General features: G+C 42.9%; 1 protein-coding gene across 1 annotated transcript in view; it reads right to left on the reverse strand.

Moving 5' to 3' along the window:
* Positions 1 to 23,129, reverse strand: part of xylt2 (xylosyltransferase II) — a 191,530-nt gene that overhangs the window by 137,661 nt on the left and 30,740 nt on the right. The window lies entirely within an intron of this gene.

Consider the following 23,129-nt stretch of genomic DNA (forward strand, 5'->3'; position numbering starts at 1 on the left):
AAAAGTGATCAGGAACAATGTAGACCACTGAAACAGATATTGCTAAGACTTACAATAAATATAAAGAAATAACAAACTGTTACAATAATGACTTGGTACCAGTAATCGCAGTAGAGACTGAAGTCCTGCCAGACATCACATGGAAATAAAACACTGAATGAGCAACAAACGCTCACTGAAACTAATTTTGACAAAATGAGAGAAAGAAGAAAACAATGATGCCAAACAGTGACAACCACTGGGCACCAGAGGCTAGCAAATCAGGTTTTGAAACGTGATATGAACATTGTAGATGCCCTCATTGTAATCTTAACAATATTCTCTCAAATCAAGAGTTATTCTTTTAAATTTGAAATTGTGCATGTCCCTCTGCTACTTAAGGAACGTAACAGAAAAAGCACAGAACTACATCTTGATTAGTATAACGTGTAATTGAAAATTATGATAGTCCATAATGAAATATATAAAATTAAAATAAATGGCACCTATACCAAAGATCCTTAATCAATGTGTCAGATCAACCGTAAAGCAGAGGCAGAAGCAGGTTATTCAGTCCATCGAATTTGCTCCATCATTTAATAAGAACACGGCTAAGCTGATGATTCTCAACATCACTTCCCTGCGTTCTTCCCAACAATCTTCAAGACCATTACTGATTAAAAATCTGTCTATCTCAGTCTTGTATATATTTAATGATACAGCCTCATCAGATCTCTGTAGTAAAGAATTCTACAGATTCATAAACAAGAAATTCTTCTCATCTATGCACAACCTGTTATTCTGAGATTAAGATCTCTGACCCTAGCTTCACCCACAAGGGGAAAAATCCTTTCTGTATCTACTCTGTCAAGTCCTCTGAAAATCTTGTACGTTTCAACAAGGTTGCCTCACATTCTTCAATGTTCCAATCTACTTGAACTCATTTTGTAAGACAATCGCTCCAACCCTGTCACAGCCTAGCGTATCTTTGCTGGACTGTCTCCAAATCCGGTATATCTTACGTCAGATAAAGGGTCCAAACCTGTTCACAGTATCCCAGCTGTGGTCTGACAAGTGCCTCATATGGCTTCAGCAAAACCTTCCTATGTTTATACTCCATTCCCTTTGAAAGAAAGGCCAACATTCCATTTGCCTTCCCTATTATCTTCTGAACCTGTATGTGAGCTTACTGTGGTTCCTGGACAAAATCCCTCTGCTCTGCAGTTTTTCTCCATTGAACAAATGCGTATGCCCATGACAGTATCTTCAAGCACAGTTCCTTGTGGAGACAAAGTCCTACCTGCACATTGAGAATAACCTCCATATTGTGTGTCCCTAACACCGTGTTAAATGGGACAGACTTTGAACAGATCTAGCAACACAAGTCTGGGCATCCATGAGGTGGTCTGGGCAATCAACTGCAGCAGAATTGTACTCCAACACAATCAGTATCCTCTTGGCCCAGATATCCCCTACTCAACCAATACCATTGAGCAAGGGGATCAACCCTGGTTCAATAGTGTGAGCAGAAGAGCATGCCAGCAGCAGCACCAGGCCTACCTGAAGATGAGGTGTCAACTTGGTGAAGCCACAAAAAAAGGACTAGTTGCATTCCAAACAGCATAAGCAGCAAGTAGTAGACAGAGCTAAACGATCCCACAATCAACAGACTGGATCATAGCTCTGCCACATCCTGACATGAATGGTGGTGGATAATTAAACAACTCACTGGAAGAGGCTACTCAATAAAAATATCCTCATACTCAAATGGTGGAAGACCCCAAAACATCAGTGCAAAACATAAGGCTGAAGCTTTTGCAGCAATCTTTAGCCACAAGTGCCAAGTGGATGATCCATCTCGGCCTCTTCCAGTGGTTCCCAGCATTATTGATACCAGTTTTTAGCTCCATGCGATATCAAGAAATGGTTGGAGACACTGGATAATACAAAGGCTATGGGCCCTGACAACACTTTTGAAATAGTACTGAAGATCTGTACTTCAGAACATGCCACTCTCCTAGCCAAGCTGCTTCTATCCAACAATGTAGAAAATTGTCCAAATTTGTCCTGTACATAAAAAGCAGGATAAATCAAGCCCAGCCAATTACCACCCATTAGTCTACTCTCAATCATCAGTAAAGTGATAGAAGGTGTAATCAAACATGCCATCAAGCAGTAGCTACTCAGCAATAACCTGCTCAGTGACACCCAGTTTGGATTCTGCCAAGGCCAGTCAGCTCCTGACCTCATTAGAGCCTTGGTCATGGATAGAAGAACTGAATTCCAGAGGTGAGGTGAGAGTGACAACGCTTGACATCAAGGCTGCATTCATCCAAGTGTGGCACCAAGGAGCCCTGGAAAAACTTTAAAAAAAAAGTGGGAATCCAGATGAAAATATGTCGAGGGTATGAGCAAGTGGGGAAAGAGTTCAGTTTTGAATTTTGTGAAATAAGAGGTTTAGCTGAGCATGACTCAGATCAGATAAGAACTTGCAGTTAACAATGGGGTGCTGGAAGCAAAGGTAATGGGTTAATAAGGTGGAAAAACATTAATTATGGAGAGCCATTTAACAATATTGAAAGTATTCAGTATGTGAGGTCAGTTAAGGTTAAGAACATTATTGTGTAACAGTAGATGGCTTAACCTCTACTATTGACACTCATTAATTGGATGACCATTACAATGAGCATGTATGTTGCCATATCTGGATGCTGCTCCCTGTAAAATGACTACATAATTCATTAAGAAACTGCTCTTCGAGAGAGAAGACCGAGAACTCATGTCTCTGTGCACATGGTTGATCATTGTCTCTCCTACCAGGGCCCAGAATAAAGATGAAGAAGGTAAAACTATACTGTGTCTCTGAGCGTTTTGCTTTGACTGGGGTGAGGGCAAACCCTCTGATGGTTAGAGTCATACATGACTTTAAGTCCAACACACTTGAATTACGGCCAACATTCCATTAACTTTCATGATTACCTGCTGCACCTATGCACAAGTAGTGTGTGCTTCTTGCACATTCTTTGTGTTGCAGCCTTTTGCAGTTTTTTCTCCCTTTAAATAATACTTATTTTGTTCTTCTGTCCAAAATGATCAACTTCATATTTTCACCTATTGTACACCTCGTCCCACCCTTTTTTGTAGATTTACTTAATGTATCCGTAGCTCTGTAAATTGTTTACATAGCTGCCTCAATCTTTCTATATATTTTTGTCATCTGCAAATTTGGCTATAATTCTTTTGCTTCCTTCCTCCAACTTATTAATATATATTGCAGCTCCTACACTGATCTCTGTGGAAAACCACTGATTACAAATCACCAGCCTGAAAAAAACCCTTTATCCCCACTTGTTGTTTTCTGCCCATTAACAAATTCTTTATTCATGTCATATGCAACCTCCAATACTATGGGCTCTTACAACTTATTTAAGGAAGAATGCTAATACTCTGGAATAGTGCAAAGGAGGTGGAGCGATAGCGCCAACATCGGCAAGTTTCCTTCCATGACCTACACCATTTCAGCTTGGAAATTTTCATTGTTCCTATATTGGAAAATCCTGGAGCTCTAGCACTAATATCACTGTGATAGCATCTAACCCTCACCAACAACAGTGGGCTCAAGAAGGCAGCTCATCATCCTCTTGTCCAAGGAAAATACGGTAGGGTCTTTCAAGTTGATTAGCTGCTGTTTTAGTGTGTTGGTGAGTTTGTAGGCTACCATGATGCCAACGGGTCCGAGTAGTCTGGCAGTCATTTCCGACCCTATACAGACAACATGCAAAACTAATGTCAGTTAGAAAATACCTTGCAAGAACTGGAACAAACACTACATTGGACAAACAAGCAGAAAACTTGCCACTAGGATACGTGCACATCAACTAACCACAAAACTAAACGGAGAAAGTGAGGACTGCAGATGCTGGAGATCAGAGCTGAAAATGTGTTGCTGGAAAAGCGCAGCAGGTCAGGCAGCATCCAAGGACCAGGAGAATCGACGTTTCGGGCATGAGCCCTTCTTCAGGAAATGAGCCCTGAAGAAGGGCTCATGCCCGAAACGTCGATTCTCCTGCTCCTTGGATACTGTCTGACCTGCTGCGTTTTTCCAGCAACACATTTTCAGCACAAAACTAAACGACCCACTCTCACTACTATCCTTACACAAGGAGAAGGAAAGACACCACTTCGACTGGGACAACACATCTATCCTAGGACAAGCCAAACAGAGACACGCACAAGAATTCCTAGAAGCATAGCATTCCAAACTCAATCAATAGACTGACAGGCAGAGGGGATGGGGTGACCATGTTGGTAAGGGATGATATTCAATCCCTTGCACGGGAGGACCTAGAATCAGGGGATTAGAGTCAGTATGGATAGAGCTGAGAAATTCTAAGGGTAAAAGGACCCTCTTGGGAGTTATCTACAGGCCCCCAAACAGCAGTCTGGATGTCGGATGTAAGTTGAATCAGGAGCTGAAATTGGCCTGTCGCAAAGATGTTACTACAGTTGTTATGAGGAATTTCAACATGCAGGTAGACTGGGAGAATCAGAATGGTATTGGACCTCAAGAAAGAGAGTTTGTGGAGTGCCTCCGAGATGGATTCTTAGAACAGCTGGTGCTGCAGCCTACCAGGGAGAAGGCAATTCTGGATCTCGTGTTGTGCAACGAACCAGAATTGATCAGGGACCTCGAAGTGAAGGAGCCATTGGGAAGTAGTGACCAAAGTACAATAAGCTTCAATCTGCAATTTGAGGGGGAGAGGGTACAATCGGAAGTGACAATATTTCTGTTGAATAAAGGGAACTATGGAGCTATGAGGGAGGAGCTGACCAAAGTTCAATGATGCAATACCTTAGCTGGGATGACAGTGTAGGAACAATGGCAGATATTTCTGTGTATAATGCAGAAGATGCAGGATCAGTTCATTCCAAAAAGGAAGAAAGATCCTAGGAGGAGGCATGGGTGACCTTGGCTGATGAGGGAAGTTAAGAAACATATAAAGTTAAAAGAAAAAGTATAACATAGCAAAGTTAAGTGGGAAAACGGAGGACTGGCAAGCTTTTGAAGAACAATGGAGGATTACTAAGAAGGAAATACTCAGAGAAAAAATGAGGTACGAAGGTAAACTGGCCAAAAATATAAAGGAGGATAGTAAAAGCTTTTTTAGGTATGTGAAAGGCAAAAAAGGGAACAAAGAAATGGCAGAAGAATTGAATTGGTATTTCAGATCTGTGTTCATTGGGGAAGACACAAGCAATCTCCCTGAGGTAACAAGTGGCTGAAGGACCTGAACTTAAGGGAATTTATATTTGCCAGGAATTGGTGTTGGAGAGACTGTTAGGTCTGAAGGTTGATACGTCCCCGGGGCCTGATGGTCTACATCCCAAGGTACTGAAGGGGGTGTATCGAGAAATTGTGGATGCGTTGGTGATTATTTTCCAGAGCTCAATAGATTCAGGATCAGTTCCTGCGGATTGAAGGGTCGCTAATGTTGTACCACCTTTTAAGAAAGGTGGGAGAGAGAAAGCAGGAAATTATAGACCAGTTAGTCTGACTTCAGGGATGGGAAAGATGCTGGAGTCTATTATAAAGGATGAAATTACAACACACCTGGATAGTAGTAAAGGATAGGTCAGAGTCAGCATGGACTTATGAAGGGGAAACCATGCTTGAGTAATCTTCTGGAATTTTTTTGAGGATGTAACTCTGAAGATAGACGAGGGAGATCCAGTAGATGTAGTGTACCTGGACTTTCAGAAAGCTTTTGATAAACACCCACATAGGAGGTTAGTGAGCAAAATTAGGGCGCATGGTATTGGGGGCAGAGTACTAACTTGGATTGAACGTTGGTTGGCTGACAGGAATCAAAGAGTAGTGATAAACGGCTCCATTTCGGAATGGCAGGCAGTGACCAGTGGGGTACCGCAGGGATCAGTGCTGGGACCGCAGCTTTTTACAATACATATTAATGATATAGAAGATGGTATTAGTAATAACATTAGCAAATGTGCTGATGATACTAAGCTGGGTGGCAGGATGAAATGTGAGGAGGATGTTAGGAGATTATAGGGTGACCTGGACAGGTGAGGTGAGTGGTCAGATGCATGGCACATGCAGTTTAATGTGGATAAATGTATGGTTATCCACTTTGGTGGCAAGAACAGGAAGGCAGATTACTACCTAAATGGAATCAATTTAGGTAAAGGGGCAGTACAAAGAGATCTGGGTGTTCTTGTACACCAGTCAATGAAGGTAAGCATGCAGGTACAGCAGATTGTGAAGAAGGCTAATAGCATGCTGGCCTTCATAACAAGAGGGATTGAGTATAGAAGCAAAGAGGTTCTTCTGCAGCTGTACAGGTGAGACCACACCTGGAGTATTGTGTGCAGTTCTGGTCTCCAAATTTGAGGAAAGACATTCTGGCTATTGAGGGAGTGCAGTGTAGGTTCACGAGGTCAGTTCCTGGAATGGCAGGACTACCTTACGCTGAAAGACTGAAGCGACTGGGTTTGTATACCCTTGAGTTTAGAAAACTGAGAGGGGATCTGATTGAGACATAAGATTATTAAAGGATTGGACACTCTGGAGGCAGGAAACATGTTTCCGCTGATGGGCGAGTGCTGAACCATAGGACACAGCTTAAAAATACGAGGTAGACCATTTAGGATAGAGATGAGGAGAAACTTCTTCACCCAGAGAGTGGTGGCTGTGTGGAATGCTCTGTCCCAGAGGGCAGTGGAGGCCCAGTCTCTGGATTCATTTAAGAAAAAGTTGGATAGAGCTCTCAAGGATAGTAGAATCAAGGATTATGGAGATAAGGCAGGAATAGGATACTGATTAAGGATGATCAGCCATGATCATATTGAATGGTGGTGCAGGCTGGAAGGGCAGAATGGCCTACTCCTGCATCTATTGTCTATTGACTTGGATCCCATTTACCACCTTCTGAGAAAAAGAACGGGAAATGGCATCACCATAGGAAATTATGCCACAACATGATCAGGATGTCATCTAATCTAGTCCCACTTAACAGCACGCAGCCAATATCCCTCCAAACCCTTCCCATTATATACCCATCCAGATGCCTTTTAAATACTGCAATTGTACCAGCCTCCACCACTTCCTCTGGCAGTTCGTTCCATAAATGTACCACCCTCTGTGTGAAAAAGTTGCCCCTTAGGTCTCTTTTGTGTCATTCCCCTCTCACCCATGCCCTCTAGTCTGCACCTGCACACCTCCTCTCCCCCACCCCCACACTCTAGGGAAAAGACTTTGTCTATTTATCCTATTCATACCCTTCATGATTTCATAATCCCCTATGAAATCACCCTTCAGCCTCCAATGCTCCAGGGAAAACAGCCCCAGCTTATTCAACCTCTCCCTATAGCTCAAAACCTCCAAACCTGGCAACATCCTTGTAAATCTTTTCTGAAACCTTTCAAGTTTCACAACATTCTTCCAATAGGAAGGAGACCAGAACCCCACTTCTAAAAGTGGCCTAACCAACTTCCTGTGCAGCCGCAACATGACCTCCGAACTCCAAAACTCAATACTCTGACCAATAAAGGAAAGTTCACCAAATGCCTTCTTCACTATCCTGTCTATCTGCGACTCCACTTTCAAGGAGTTTTGAACTGCACTCCAAGGTCTCTTTGTTCAGCAACACACTCTAGAGGACCTTATCATTAAATATATAAGTCTTGCTAAGATTTGCTTTCCCAAAATGCAGCACCTCGCATTTATCTAAATTAAACTCCATCTGCCACTCCTCAGCACACTGGCCCATCTGATCAAGATCCCGTTGCAATCTGGGGTAAGCTTCTTTGCTGTCCACTCCACCTCCAATTTTGGTGACAGCTGTAAACGTACTAACTATACCTCCTATGTTCACATCCAAATCGTTTATATAAATGACAACAAGTAGTGGACCCAGCACCGATCCTTGTGGCACTCCACTGGTCATCGGCTTCCATTCTGAAAAACAACCCTCCACCACCACCTTCTGTCTTCTACCTTTGAGCCAGTTCTGTATCCAAATGGCTAGTTCTCCCTGTATTCCCTGAGCTCTAACCTTGCTAACCAGTCTCCCATGGGGAACCTTGTTGAACACCTTGCTGAAGTCCATATAGATCACATCCACCGCTCTGTCCTCATTAATCCTCTTTGTTACTTATTCAAAAAAAATCAGTCAAGTTCGTGAGACATGATTTCCCATGCACAAAGCAATGTTGACTATCCCTAATCAGTCCTTGCTTTTCCCAATACATGTACATTCTGTCCCTCAAGAATCCCTCCAATAACTTGCCCACCACCAATGACAAGCGCACTGGTCTAAGTTCCCTGGCTTGTCCTTACCACCTTTCGTAAATAGTGGTACCATGTTAGCCAACCTCCAGTCTTCCAGCACCTCACCTGCGACTATTAATCCCTTCCCTAGCTTCCCAGAGTTCGATGGTACACCGGATTTATCCACCTTTATGCATTTCAGACACTCAGAACTTCCTCCTCTGTAAAATGTACATTTTTCAAGATGTCACCATCTATTTCCCTACATTCTATATTTTCCATATCCTTTTCCACAGTAAAAACTGATGCAAAATACTCATTTAGTATCTCCCTTGTCTCCTGCGGCTCCACACAAAGGCCACCTTGCTGATCTTTGCAGGGCCCTAGTTACCCTTTTGTCTTTAATATATTTGTAAAAATCTTTTGGATTCTCCTTAACTCTATTTGCCAAAGTTATCTCATGTCCCCTTTTTGCCTTCCTGATTTCCTTCTTAAGTATACTCCTACTGCCGTTATATTCTTCTCAGGATTCAGTCAATCTATCCTGTCTGACATAAGCTTCCTTCTTTTCCTTAACCAAACCTTAAATTTCTCTAGTTATCTCACATTCCCTACCCCTACTGGCCTTTCCTTTCACCCTAACAGGAATATACTTTCTCTGGACTCTCATTATCTCATTTCTAAAGGCTTCCCATTTTCCAGCCATCCCTTTATTTGCGAATATCTGCCCCCAAGTTCTTGCCAAATACCATCAAAATTAGCCTTCCTCCAATTTAGAATTTCAACCTTTAGATCTGGTTTATCCTTTTCTAACACTATTTTAAACTAATAGAATTATGGTCGCTGGCCGCAAAGTGCTCTCCCACTGACACCTCAGTCACCTGCCCTGCCTTATTTCCCAAGAGTAGGTCATGTTTTGCACTTTCTCTAGTAGGTACATCCACATACTGAATCAGAAAATTTTCTTGTACACACTTAAATTCCTCTCCATCTAAACCCTTACATTATTGCGCTCCCCGTCTATGTTTGGAAAGTTAAAATCCCCTACCATAACTACCCTATTATTCTTACAGATAACTGAGAGCTCCTTACAAATTTGTTTCTGAATTTCCCTCTGACTATTAGGGGGTGTATAATACAATCACAATAAGGTGATCATCCCTTTCTTATTTCTCAGTTCCACCCAAATAACTTCCCTGGACATATTTCCGGAATATCCTCCCTCAGCACATCTGTATCATAAACACCACTCCCGCTCGTCTCTTGCCTCCCTTTCTGTCCTTCCTGTAGCATTGTTTCCTGGAACATTAAGCTGCCAGTCCTGTCCACCCCTGAGCCATGTTTCAGTCATTGCTATGATATCCCAGTCCCATGTTCCTGAGTTCAGCTGCCTTCCTTGTTAGGCCTCTTGCATTGAAATAAATGCAGTTTAATTGATCAGTCCTACCTCATTCTCTGCTTTGTCCTTGCCTGCCCTAACTATTTGACTCGCTTCTTTTCTCAAATGTACCAGTCTCAGATTGATCCCTTTCTTCACTATCTACCTGAGTCCCACACTCCCACCTTACTACTTTAAATCCTCCAGAGCAGTTCTAGCAAATCTCCCTGCCAGTATGCTAGTCCCCTACCAATTCAGTTGCAATCCATCCTTCTTGTACAGGTCACTTCTATCCCAGAACTGATTCCAATGTGAATGTGAATCCTGCTCCCATACACCAGCTCCGCAGCCACACATTCATCTGCTCTATCCTCCTATTCCTGCCCTCACTAGCTCGTAGCACCGAGAGTAATCCAGATATTACAACCCTTGAGGACCTCCTTTTTAAATTCTTGCCTAACCTTCTATATTCTACCTCAGAATCGCATCCTTATTCCCTTCCTACGTCGTAGGTTCCAACATATACAATGACTCCTGCTCGTCCCCCTCTCCCTTGAGAACACTCTGCATCCTCTCTAAAGCATCCTTGATCCTGACATCAGGGAGGCAACACACCATTCTGATTTTTTGCTGCTGGCCACAGAAACGTTTATCTGTACCTCTGACTAGAGAGTCCCCTAACACAATCGATCGCTTGGAACCTGATGTACCCCTCATTGCATTAGAGCCAGTCTCAATATTAGAAACTTGGCTGTTAATGCTACATTCCCCTGAGAATCCATCACCTGCTACATATTTCAAAACAGCATACTTGTTTGAAATAGGGATTGCCAAAGAAGATTCCTGCACTACCTAACTACCTCTCTTCCCTTTCCTGGAGTTAACCCATCAATGTGACTGTATCTGCAGCTTTCCTCCCTTCCTATAACTGACCTGCATCACACCCTTTGCTCTTGTAAATTCCTCACTGCCTCCAACTGACCCATTTGGTCTGACAGGATTCGCAACCAACAGCATTTGTTGCAGATCCACTGTAACCTGTAAACTCTCCCTAAACTCCCACATCCAACAAGAGCTTAACGCTTTAGTAAAGGCCACTTTTGCTTCTTCCACCCTACAGACCCAGAAAATTACACCGTCTTATTCCTCTACAAAACACTTTTTCAGGCTAATATAATACTTACGACTTCAGAGACATATCTCAACATAACATATAATCTATAAAGAACCCACTCTACTCACTATTGTACATTTACAGCAAGGCTATACTTAAAACTATTTACTTACCTGTTTCAGTGCTGTGATGTTTCCCAAACTGGTTCCTCCAAGATCAATTTGTTAAGTTTTCCTAGATGCACTCCGATGTCCAGCGATGCATGAATTCAAACAGCAAGTGCAATAACTGCACAGATTCACTGCTGTGTCAGTTAGCAGTGTGGGTTTCTTTCTCTCTCTCTCCTGCACTGACCATGTGTTGCCTTTGTCTGTCCTTTTCCCTTTTAAAAGTGCCATTGTTTTGACTTTATTTTCTCCAAAGTACCAAAACAATACAACAGCATATAAAATAGCACGTAATTGCTGCTCTAGAATTCAAGGAAATCACCTGCAACACCTAAAACACCTCAAAAAAAGGAGCAGCCTGTTACAGCCAGAAATCTTGGATTACCCAGAATCCAATCCAGGTCTTTTTCAATATATAATTTCAGTTATATCACACTGTAAACTTTTGCTACACATTCTGTGCCTTACCATCTTATACCTCACAAGCACCTGATGAAGCAAAGTGTTCCGAAAGCTGGAGCTTCCAAATAAACCTGTTATACTATAACATGGTGCTGTGATTTTTAACTTTAAAGTGGTGTTGTACACCCCAGTCCAACACCGACATCTCCAAATCATGACTACCATCGACACCATTAACAGCCAGCTCAAAGTGGAGAGAATCTCCAAGAAGATCACACGTATCGAAACAGACATCAAGTTTCTGCAGAAATGCAAGAAAGCAGGAATGATCCCAAAAGGATTACGGATTACAAACCCACTCAAGTCTATTTACAACACAGACTACACGGAGAGACTTTGCCTCAATCATCTTGTGCACCAATTTGCAGCAGATGCCACAACCTTGAAATTAAGATGGAGTCTACACACTCAGCCTGCACCCAGGATACAGTAGTACAGTTACAGGACATTGCTAAACAGGCAAGGTGGCAAAACTACACCACGTACATATACACCACAAACAAGAAGCTGGAGAAACTTGGTATCACCACTAGTAGCCAAGCCCACCTGGGCACACAGTGGAAAATGTTATTATCGCCGGGAAGTCGATCGTTAACTTATCAGGCTACACCCTTCAACTGGAAGAGACTGAAGTTCTTAGCAGGGGTTTCAATTTCTGCCCCACCACCAAAATGGGCCCCATGGGTCCTGCAGCAAACGCGGAGGAATTCATCAGACGAAGGAGAAGCCAAGAATTCTATCCAGATGCCAGCAGTGATCCCAACAACAAATTGGAACAGTCATCACAGGGATCTGTAGAGGGATGACCAAAGGAGTCAACTTGGACCCCACTGGAGCGCTGCTGCCCTGGGCTTGACATGTATGCTCAAACCGTCAGGAAATACATAAATGCCAAATTCATCAGCCATACTCACAAGATAGAGCAAAATGCAATGCCATCCTTGCTCTCAAAACCAATCACAACATGTTATCAAACCAGCAGATAAAAAGGAGCCATCGTCATTCAGAATAGAACAGATTACTGCAAGGAAGTGTACCAACAACTGAACTACCAGGAACACTACAGCTAACTACTAGCCGATCCGACCAAAGTGCACAACCATGAACTAAACACATTGATCAGGACTTTGGACCCAGTTCTCCAGAGTTCCCTACACGCACTCATCCACATACTTCTCGCGTAAGCAACTTCTACCGCCTTCCGAAGGTACACAAAGCCAACACACCAGGACGTCCCATCGTATCAGGCAATGGGACCCTGTGTGAGAACCTCTGGCTATGTTGAAGGCATCTTGAAACTCACTGGACAGGGGATCCCCAGCTTCTGTCATGATACAGCACATTTCTCATAGAAATGAGGGTGTAAAGGGGTATAAGTCAGAGGGTGCATTGTGGGTATGATTGTGGGTGTGTATGGGTATGCATGAGTGCATGGGTCTGTAGCTCTGTGTGTGTGTATGCACTAGGGTCACCCACAGACCAGTCGTACCAGGAACATTCCTCGTCACAATGGACATTTCAGCACTCGACACCAGCATCCCCCACAATGATGGCATTGCAGCAACAGCCTCAGTACTCAACATCAACAACTGCCAGTCTGAGCACCGTCCTACAGCTCATCCGCTTTATCCTCGACCACTACATTTTTACCAGTTCTTCATCCAGACACACAGAACAGCCACAGGGACCAAACTTGCACCCCAATATACCAACATTTTCATGCACAGGTTCCAACAAGATTTCTTCTCTACACAGGGCCTCCAACCAACACTATACACCAGGTACACTGACGACAGTTTCTTCCTCTGGACCCATAGAATGGAGTCACTGAAACAACTACAGTGATATCGATGAGTTCCATCCCACTATCGATATCCCCATGGACTACTCTTTAATGTCTATCTCATTCTTGGACACATGCACCTTCACCAAGGATGGGTACCTCAGCATCTCACTGCAAACGCACAAATAACCTCATGATGCTACACTTCTCCAGCAATCACCCAAAACATATTAAAACAGCAATCACCTACCAACAAGCCATATGCCTACACAGGATTTGTTCAGATGAGCAGGAACGTGACAGGACTTGGAAGCACTCAAGTATGTCCTAAGAACAGGGTACAATGCTCAATTCGTTGACCACCAGTTCCGATGTGCCATAGTGAGAAACCATAATGACCTCCTCAGGAGACAGGTACGAACTGCAGCAGGGTACCCTTTACTGTCCAGTACTTCCCAAGAGTCGAAAAACTATGCCATGTTCTTCGCAGCCTGCAACACATTATTAATGAGGATGAGTACCTCATCAAGACCTTCCCCACACCTCCACTTCTCGCCTTTAAACAGCCACCAACCCTCAAACAGATCATTATTCTCAGCAAACTGCCCGGCTTTCAGGACAACACCATACAACACGATCATGGCGGATGCTGCAAGACGTGTCAGAGTGTCGATATGGATACCACCATTGGGACACCTCCCACCATGTACGCGGCAGATACTCATGTGACTCAGCCAACGTTGCTTATCTCATAAACTTCAGGCAAGAATGCCCCAAGGCATAGTACATTGGTGAGACCAAGCAGAGGCTACGGCAACAGATGAATGTACACTGCACCAACAATCAACAGACAGAAGTATTCCCTCCCACTCGGAGGACACTCCAGCAGTCTGGGACATGCAACCTCAGACTTTCGGGTGACCATCCGCCAAGGTCTGACTTTGGGACAGGCAACAATGCAAAGTGGCAAAGCAGAGGCTGATAGCCAAGTTCAGTACCCAACCGGGACCTTGGGTTCATGTCACACTACAGGTGACCCTAGTGCATACACACACACAGTGCTACAGACCCATGCACTCATGCATACCCTCTCTCTCATATGTTCACATATACACACCCACAATCATACCACAATGCACCCTCTGACTTATACCCCTTTACACCCTCACACATACACGACACTCATACCCCACCCCCCAAACATGCACATACACCTTACATGCACACACACACACGTAACTTTGTATGTGAAAAGTGAGCTTGCAGAAATACATTTTATTTTGCTCAAAATCTGCATGAATCCATGTCAGATTCCGTAAATTATTTTAGAAATAGTATCTGTCTGAACATTGGGGCAGCTCACACCTTCAATGCATTATCTGGACAGTCATGGCACCTCTTGTTAAAGTTCACTTGAGAATGTAACTTTTTTTTAAAAAGTGGTGGCACAGTGGTTAGCACGGCTGCCTCACAACACCAGGGTCCCAGGTTCAATTCCAGCCTCGGGCGACTGTGTGGAGTTTGCACATTCTCCCAGTGTCTGATTGGGTTTCCTCCCACAGTCCAAAAATGTGCAGGTCAAGTGAATTGGCCATTCTAAATTGCCCATAGCATTTAGATGCATTAGTCAGAGGAAAATGGGTCTGGGTGGGTTACTCTTGGGAGGGTCGGTCTTGGACTGGTTGGGCTGAAGGGCCTGTTTCCACAATGTAGGGAATCTAATCTAATCTAAAAGAACTAAGACCAATATGGTCATTCTAAAAGATGCGAGACTTTAAACAATCCAGTACTTTTTCAGTACCTGTATATCATTTCAGCTGCACCACACTGGAAACCTTTGTTTTAAATTCTTTGCCTTACGATCTTCTACTCTTCAACCACCTGATGAAGGAGCAGCACTCTGAAAGCTAATGCTTCCAAATAAACCTGTTAGACTATAACCTGGTGTTGTGAGATTTTTAACCATGTTACACAAAATAGACCTGTATCCATCAGTATTTTATACCAATATTATATGGACAGATGTGCTTCTTTAGATCTTCCACCTGATGAAGGAGCAGCGCTCCAAAAGTGCATGATTTCAAATAAACCTGTTGGACTATAATCTGGTGTCATGTAACTTCTGACCTTGTCTACCTCAGTTCAACACTGGCACCTCCACATCATGTTATACAGTGACAGATCTATTCCATTCGTACTGTGACCCAGCACTATAGGGACAAACTTGTCTCCCCAGTGCTCTGCCCCAGTGTTATATGATTACAGACATGTCCCTACCAGCATTTTAACAGAGTGTTATGGTCACACACCTCTGCATACCAGAACTGTACCCAGTGCTTCAGCCCATCCTGTCCCTGCCAGTCAAAACAACCACCTAATTACGCTAATCCCAATTTCTACCACTTGGCCCATTCCCTGCTTACAATTTTAACATGACTTGCCAGCTCTTATACTCAATACCCTGTCCAATGAAGGTAAGCATACCATATGCTTTCTTGACCACTCTATCCACCTGTGCATAGAGTACAATGGACCTGCACTCCCAGATCTCTCTGCCCATCAACTTTTCCCAAAGGCTCTTCCGTTCATTGTATAATTCACTCTAGAATTAGTCTTGCCTAAATGCATCACCTCACATTTGTCTGGCTTGAACTCCATCTGCCACTTTTCCACCCAACTCTCCAGTCTATCTATATCCTCCTGTATTCTTTGACAGTCCCTTATGCTTTCTGCTACTTCACCAATTTTCATCTGCAAACTTGCTGATCATACCAACAGTGCCCTTTTCCAGATCATTTATGTATATTACAAACAACATTGGCCCCAATACTGACCCCTGTGGAACACTACTGGTCACCTTTCTCCATTTCGAGAAACTCCCTTCAACTACTACTCTCTGTCTCCTGTTGCTCAATCAGTTCTTTAACCACCGGGCTAGAACACCCTGCACACCATGTGACTTCACTTTCTCCATTAGTTTACCCATGGGGAATCTTATCGAATGGATTACTAAAGTCCATGTATATGACATCAACAGCCCTTCCTTCATCTAACAACCTGGTCACTTCCTCAAAGAACTCCATTAAGTTGGTAAGGCATGATCTGCCCCGCACAAAACTGTGCTATCACTGATAAGCCTACTCTTTTCTAAATATAAATAGAACCTATCCCTCAGTACCTTCTCCAGCAACTTTCCCACCACTGACGTCAGACTCACTAGTCTGTATTTCCCCAGAATATCCCTACTACCCCTTCTTGTACAGGGGGACAACATGAGCAACCTTCCAGTCCTCCGGCAACTCACCTGTGTTTAAGGATGCCACAAGGATATCTGCCAGGTCCCCAGGTATTGGCTCTTTTACCTCCCTCAGCAACCTGGGGTGGAAAACCATCTGGTCCTGGGGATTTATCCACCTTAATAATCTCTAGGCTACCCAATACATTTTCCCTACTTATGCCAACTTGATCCAGACTAATCAAACTTCTATCTTTAATCTCAACATTCATCTTGTTCTTCTCCTCTGTGAACACTGATGCAAAGTAATCATTCAGAATCTCACCCATTCTCTCAGGTTCAACACACAACCTTTCTTCATTATCTTTTAGTGGACCAATCCTTTCTCTAGTTACCCGCTTGCTTCTTATATAAGAATAAAATACTTTGGAATTCTGCTTGCTAAAGCTATTTCATGACCCCTTTTAGCCCACTCGATTCCTCATTTAAGAATGGTCCTACTTTTCCAATATTCCTCCAGGGCCCATTCTGTTCTTAGCATACCTTATGTATGCTTCCTTTTTCCTCTTGGCTAGTCATACTATTTCTCCTGTCATCCACTGTTCACTAATCTTGCCCTTCTTATCTTTGCCTTCAACGGGACATGCCTATCCTGCACTATCTTTGAAAGCCTCCCACCTATCAAATGTAGACTTCCCTTCAAATAGCTCTGTTCAATCCACACTTCCCAGTTCCTGCCTAATTTTGATATAATTGCCCTGGGCCCAGTTTAGTACTCTTCCCTTAGGACCACTCTCATCTTTATCTACAAGTATTCTAAAACTTACAGAATTATGATCACTGTTCCCAAACAAATCCCCCACCACAACTTCTACCACCTGGCCTCGTTCATTCCCCAACACCATGGCCCCTTCTCGTCGGACTATTGACATACTGCTCTAGAAAACTCTTCTAGTTGTTTCTTACTAATTCTGCCCTATCCAGACCTCTGATGCTAAGTATACCCCGGCAATGTTGGGTAACTTAAAATCTCCCATCACCACTACCCCTATTGCCTCTACATTTTTCCATAATCTGTTTATCTATTTGTCTTTCTATTTCACGCTCACTGTTAGGAGGCCTGTAATACAGCCCCAACAATGTAACTGCACCCTTCTTATTTCTCACCTCCACCCATAATGCCTCACTACCCAAGCCCTCCATCGTGTCCTCCTTTAGCAGAGCCAAGACTAGTAATGCAACTCCACCCCCACTTTTACTTCTCTCCCTGTCCTGTTTGAAGCATCTATATCCTGAAACATTTAGTTGCCAATCACGCCCTTCTTTCAACCAAGTCTCTGTGGTTGCAATAACGCCCTACTCCCGGGCACCAATCCAAGCTCTAAGTTAATCTACCTTACCACTACACTCCTTGCATTAAAGTAGATGCATTTCAGGCCACCAGTTTTTTTGCGCTCACCTGCTCTCTGCCTACGCTTTCCCTTATTAATACTGTCTTCATAATTCTTACAGCCTCCACCTCCCTGTCTACTTGTTTTCTCTTCTGGTTCTGCCACATTAGTTTAAAACTCCCCCAAGGACATTGGTTCCAGTCTAATTCAGGTGTAGACTGTCCATGTGTGTCGAAATCAGCAAAATGTCATCAAAAAGCTGATAAAAAGGGGAAAAATAGATTGAGAATATATTAGCCAGGATTATGAAAATAAACTGGAGAAGCTTTTACGAGTTTATCAAAAAGAAGAAAGCAGCTAAGGTTAGTATTAGTCCTTCTGAGACAAAGACAGGAGAAACGCTCATGGGGCATAAGAAAACAGCAGAGACACAAATTACAAAAGGGTCATCAATTGGCTAAAAAAGCAAGTAACTTCAGGTAATAAAGAATTCATTACTAAAGAACAGGTATTGAAGAAATTTAAGAAAATAAGTTCCAATGAATCCCCAGGACATAATAACTTTGGGATTCTAAAATAAAGGTGAGATAAAAAGCTAGTAGTTGTACTGGTTATGATTTTCCCAGATCTCTTGACTTCTCAAACCATCCCAGTAAATTCAGAGTTAACAAATCTAAATTCAAAGCTAACAAACCGTGGGCAGCACAGTGGTTAGCATTGCTGCCTCAGCGTCAAAGATCCGGGTTCAATTCCCGCCTCAGGCAACTGCCTGTGTGGAGTTTTCACATTCTCCCTGTGTCTGCGTGGGTTTCCTCCAGGTGCTCTGGTTTCCTCCCACAGTTAGGTGAATTGGCCATGCTAAGTTGCCCCTGGTAGATGAAGGGGTAAACATAGGGGAATGGGTCTGGGTGGATTGTTCTTCGAAGGGTCACTTGTTGGGCTGAAGTGCCTGTTTCCACACTGTAAGTAATCTAATCTAATCTAACTCTACTATTCAAAAAAAAAAGTGGGAAGAGGGAACTACAAGCCAATTGGGGTGATACACGCTGTCAGGAAACTGCTGAAATCTCTTAATAAAGGAAGAATTCATAATTCACTTTGTTAAAATTGAAGCTCATGGATTGATGTCTGATCATACCATGATTTTTTTAACAAACTATTATGAGGAATTTCCTCAAATCCCTTTTAGAAGTTCAACTACAAGCATCTGTGACATTAGAAGGAACACAAAGTAGTAAAGACACAAGATCCATTCATGGCAGTTCAGTCGCACCACTTCTGGCCAAGTCCAAAACAGCATATTGCCAGCCTGGCTAGACACTTGGTGATGAAAAACAATGAGGGAAATACTTACTTGACCTCAACCTCACCACCTACCTGCCAAAGATACATCTATCTCTAACAGCACTGAAGAAGTGATCACTGTACAGATGCCTTTGGAAACAAATTCCCAGTTTCAAGTGAGCACAACCACAATCATGTTGTAGGGTACTACCATTACGCTAAATAGGTTAGACTTAGAGCAGATTAAAATAAGACATTCAAGGTGTCCTGGAACAGCAACAGTGTATTCAATAATTTCATAATTTAGCATATCATTCTACTCTTACCATCAAGCAAGGTACACTCGAGTCAAAGAGTCAGAGAGATGTACTGCACGGAAACAGACTCTTTGGTCCAACTTGTCCATGTCAACCAGATATCCCAAACCAATCTAGTCCCACCTGCTAGCACCCGGCCCATATCCCTCCAAACCCTTCCTTCCAACTCATGGACCCATCCAGATGCCTTTTAAATGTTGCAATTGTATTCGCCTCCACCACTTCCTCTGGCAGCTCATTCCATACACATACAACTCTCTGTGTGAAAAAGTTGCCCTTAGGTCTCTTTTATATCGTTCCCCTCTCACCCTAAACCTACGCCCTCTAGTTCTGGACTCCCCAAAAGTTAAACAACTGGAGCATGCAGGAACAGCTTCAAGGATATACATAAAAGTAGGATGCCAATTTGATTAACCCAAACATAAAACCATGTATCCTAAACTGTAGAAGCAACATATTATGCATGAAACTAAGCAATCCCACAACTAACAGATCAGATTAAAGCTACTGCATTTGAGTCATGAAATATGACCAGCATCCTTCCTTCTGCAAAAAACTGAGGGCAAATCAAGTGAGATCAACAACTACATTGGCTGAATAAACTGATCCTAGAAGGGCAAACTTTGTCACAAATAACACCCAGAATGTTGTCCCTTTCCAGTGGTGCCGGGTGATTTTTGCCGATGTCTTTTCTATCAGGCTTGTGTCTGCTTTAGAGTTTCTAAAACCACTGTCATGGCGGTGAAGAATTACTATCCACAGTAAGTCATGTCAGAGTAAAAATCGAAAGAACTTCGGATGCTACAAATCAGAAACAAAAAACAGAAGTTGCTGGAAAAGCCCAGCACGTCTAACAATATCTGTGAAGAGAAATCAGAGTTAACATTTTGGGTCTAGTGACCCTTCCTCAGAACCGGATCTGGTTTCTTCTCACAGATCTACTAGACCTGTTGAGGCCTTAGTGATTGGTGATCATTTTGCAGCATTTTATAAATTCTGGAAGAATTCTAATGGACTGGAAGATAGCTAATGTCACCCTGCTTTTTGAAAGGATGGAGAGAGAAAATGGGAGTTCTAGGCTGCTTAGTCTGACATCTTTTTATGAGTGGGGATATGGTTTCAGTCATGATTTTCAAGAGACATTTGGTTAAACTAAAAGTGGAGGGATATATGGAAACATTACCATTGCTAATTTTCTACCGTCAGGCAATTTCTACGGATTTAGCTCTTTTGGGGATTCAGAGAGACCTACAGCATACATACAGGCCCTTTGACCCAAACTGCTCTGCACCAACCAAAATGTCTATCCATGCTAACCCTATGTCCCTGCATTTGGCCCATATCCTTCTAAAACTTTCTGTCCATGTATTTATCCAATGCCTTTTAAATGTTGTTAATGTACCTGCCTCAATCACTCTCACTGGCAGCTCATTCCATGTACGTACCACCCAGTGAAAAAAGTTGCCCCTCAGGCTACCTTTTACTTTTCCCCCCTGTAACCTTAAATTGATGTCCTCTAGTCCTCGATTCCCTAATCCTGGGAAAAAGACTGAGTGCATTCACCTTGTCCATGCCTCTCATGATCTTATACACTTCTCAGTCCCTATGCTCAAACGAAAAATTCTTGCTTGTCCAACTTCTCCCTATAACTCAGACACTTAAGTCCTGGCAACATCCTTGTAAATTTCTTCTGCATTCTTTCCAGTTTAATAGCATGGTGACCAAAACTGAACACAATACTCCAAGCGTGGCCTCACCAACATATGATACAACTGCAACATAACTTCCCAATTTCCATACTCAATGCCCTGACTGACGAGAGCTTGTGCCAAAAGCCTTCTTCACTGCTCTGTCTAGCTATGACTCCACTTTCAGAGACCAGCAATTCCAGTTGAAGCTGCTCCAACAATTATCGAGCCATCAGACTATCTAAGCTAATAAAAGAACAAGGATGATGCATGTAGGTCATGTGGCATCCCTATCTCTGAGCCAACCACTGGCTCAGTGGGTAGCACTGCTTCCTCACAGGGCCAGGGACCCAGGTTCAATTCTAGCCTCTGTGACTATGTGTGGAGTTTGCACATACTCCCAGTATCTGCTTGGGATTCCTCCAGGTGCTCCTGTTTCCTCCCACAATCCAAAGGTTAGATGAATTGGCTGCGCTAAATTGCCCGTAGCGTTCAGGAATATGTAAGTTAGGTGCATTAGTCAGGGGTAACTGTAGAGAATTAGGATTAAAGAATGGGTCTGGGTACATTACTCTTCAGAGGGTCGGTGTGGACTTGTTCAGCCTGTTTCCATGCTGTAGAGATTCTATGATTCAAGATGCAGAGCAGTAACTCAACAAGCCTCTTTTGCCAGCACTTTTCAATCTCGCAACCTCTGCCATCTGGAACAACAAGGGCATCAGTTGCATGGAAACATGAAAATCACACAGCTTCTCTCCCTGGAATATCACAGGATTGCTGTTGTGTAAAAGGACACAATTTAGCCCATCGTGCAAGCACTGGCTCTTAAAAAGGTTATTGATTCATGCCAATCTCCTACATTTTTCCCCATACCACTGACTTTGCAAATAATTATCCAAAACCCTTCTGAGTGCATCAATTAAGCTTGCCTCTACCAGGCATTGCAATTGCAACCCTAACTATTTTCTACTATGAATGCTTTTCATCACATCACGCTAGTTTCTTTTGTACATCACTTGAAATCTATTGTTCCTGTTCCTCTTATGATCAGGAATAGCTTCTCACCTACTCTATCCAGCCCACCCAATCTCAAAAACCTTCATCAAATCTCCTCTCGGCCTTCTTCTCTCCAAGGAGAACAGTCCCAACTTCTATCACATCTGATGTCTCTCATTTTTGGAACCACTCTTGTAAATTATTCTGCAATCTCTTCAATATAGACAAAACTTCCCTATAGTGCAGCACCCACAACTGTACACAATACTCCAAGCGAGGACTAACAAGTGTCTTGTACAAGTCCAACATCACCCCTTTGCTCTTTACACTATGCTTTATGAGCTGCTCTTTTCACCTTTCCTGCCACCAGCACAGAAAACCCAGATCCTTCTGCCCCTTATAATTGTACTTCTTATTTTGTCTTTCAATTTTATGACTGCTAATGGTACATTATTCCACATTTCTCTGCATCGAATTTCATCTGCCACTTATCCACCCACTCAACCAATGTCACTAGTTCCTTTACTGTTTCAGGGTCAAAATCCCATCAGCACTGTGGGTGCCCCTACATACTAAAGACTGCAGTGGTTCCAGAAAGCAGCTTATTACTACCTTCTCCAGGGAAATAAGGGATGGACATTAAATTCTTGACTAGCCAGCAATGCTCATGTACTGTGAATGCACCGAAAAAAATTCAACTTCAAGATGCAATGACCAAAGATACCATGGAGTATCATCTTGGAAACTCGTGCAACATACATAAGTGGCAGGCAATAAGAATGGGAGAGATTTCTATTCTTAAAGGTAATGAGAAGAAATTGAATATTCTATCTATATATATATCTAGGCTACAAAGTGCAAGCTGCCACAGCCACATTAACACCTTGGGGAATCAGGTAGCACAGTTGGCTCAATGGCCAATGTAGATCAGCCACGAGAAAACCAGGCCTAATTCCATAGACTGCAAAAATGAAGAGAGAAACATGCTTGTTAATAAGAATATGAGAGTATAATCTTCTACCTAAAGGACACTGCCAGTAGACTCTGG

This window comes from Hemiscyllium ocellatum, chromosome 25, assembly GCF_020745735.1.
Source record: "Hemiscyllium ocellatum isolate sHemOce1 chromosome 25, sHemOce1.pat.X.cur, whole genome shotgun sequence".
Taxonomy (NCBI): domain Eukaryota; kingdom Metazoa; phylum Chordata; class Chondrichthyes; order Orectolobiformes; family Hemiscylliidae; genus Hemiscyllium; species Hemiscyllium ocellatum.